Source organism: Triticum urartu, chromosome 2 (assembly GCF_003073215.2).
Source record: "Triticum urartu cultivar G1812 chromosome 2, Tu2.1, whole genome shotgun sequence".
NCBI lineage: Eukaryota > Viridiplantae > Streptophyta > Magnoliopsida > Poales > Poaceae > Triticum > Triticum urartu.
This window is the reverse complement of record NC_053023.1, coordinates 605,751,410-605,753,188: the sequence shown is the minus strand read 5'-3', so window position 1 is coordinate 605,753,188 and position 1,779 is coordinate 605,751,410.

Genomic DNA, 1,779 nt, shown 5'->3' with positions numbered 1-1,779 from the left:
TTTTGCAGAGATGTGAAGAAACTAATCTTGTCTTGAATTGGGAAAAGTGTCACTTTATGGTTAATGAAGGTATTGTCTAGGGGCATAAAGTTTCTGAAAGAGGTATTGAAGTTGATAAAGCCAAGGTCGATGCTATTGAAAAGATGCCATGTCCCAAGGACATCAAAGGTATAAGAAGTTTCCTTGGTCACGCCGGATTTCACATGAGGTTCATTAAGGACTTCTCAAAAATTTCTCGGCCTCTCACTAATTTACTGCAAAAAGATATACCATTTGTCTTTGATGATGATTGTGTAGAAGTATTTGAAATACTTAAGAAAGCATTAGTCTCTGCACCTGTTGTTCAGCCACCTGATTGGAATTTACCCTTTGAAATTATGTGTGATGCTAGTGATTATGCTGTAGGTGTTGTTCTAGGGCAAAGAGTCGATAAGAAATTAAATGTTATTCATTATGCTAGTAAGACTCTAGACAATGCTCAAATAAATTATGATACTACTGAAAAAGAGCTTTTAGCAGTTGTATTTGCTTGTGATAAGTTCAGACCTTATATTGTTGATTCTAAAGTAACTATTCAAACTGATCATGCTGCTATTAAATACCTTATGGAAAAGAAAGATGCTAAACCTAGACTTATTAGATGGGTTCTCTTGCTACAAGAATTTGATTTGCATATTGTTGATAGAAAGGGAGCTGAGAACCCCGTTGCAGACAACTTGTCTAGGTTAGAAAATATTCTTGATGACCCACTACCTATTAATGATAGCTTTCCTGATGAACAGTTAAATGTTATAAGTACTTCTTGTAGTACTCCATGGTATGCTGATTACGCTAATTATATTGTTGCTAAGTTTATACCACCTGGCTTCACATACCAGTAGAAGAAAAAGTTTTTCTATGACTTGAGACATTACTTTCGGGATGACCCACATCTTTATAAAGAAGGAGTAGATGGTGTTATTAGACGTTGTGTACCTGAGCATGAACAGGAACAGATCCTACGCAAGTGTCATTCCGAGTCTTATGGAGGATACCACGCTGGAGATAGAACCGCACATAAGGTATTTCAATCTGGTTTTTATTGGCCTACTATCTTCAAGGATGCCCGTAAGTTTGTCTTGTCTTGTGATGAATGTCAAAGAGTTGGTAATATTAGTAGACGTCAAGAAATGCCTATGAATTATTCTCTTGTTATTGAGCCGTTTGATGTTTGGGGCTTTGATTATATGGGACCTTTTCCTGCCTCTAATAGATACACACATATTTTAGTTGCTGTTGATTACGTTACTAAGTGGGTAGAAGCTATTCCAACTAGTAGTGTTGATCATAACACTTCTATTAAAATGCTTAAGGAAGTTATTTTCCCCAGGTTTGGAGTCCCTAGATATTTAATGACTGATGGTGGTTCACACTTTATTCATGGTGCTTTTCGCAAAATGCTTGCTAAATATGGTGTTAATCATAGAATTGCATCTCCTTATCACCCTCAGTCTAGTGGTCAAGTGGAGTTGAGCAATAGAGAGCTGAAATTAATTTTGCAAAAGACTATTAATAGGTCTAGAAAGAATTGGTCTAAGAAACTTGATGATGCATTATGGGCTTATAGAACTGCATACAAAAATCCTATGGGTATGTCTCAGTATAAAATGGTTTATGGAAAAGCATGTCACTTACCTCTCGAACTAGAACATAAGGCATATTGGGCTACTAAAGAGCTCAACTATGATTTTCAAACTTGCCAATGAGAAGAGGTTATTTGATATTAGCTCACTTGATGAA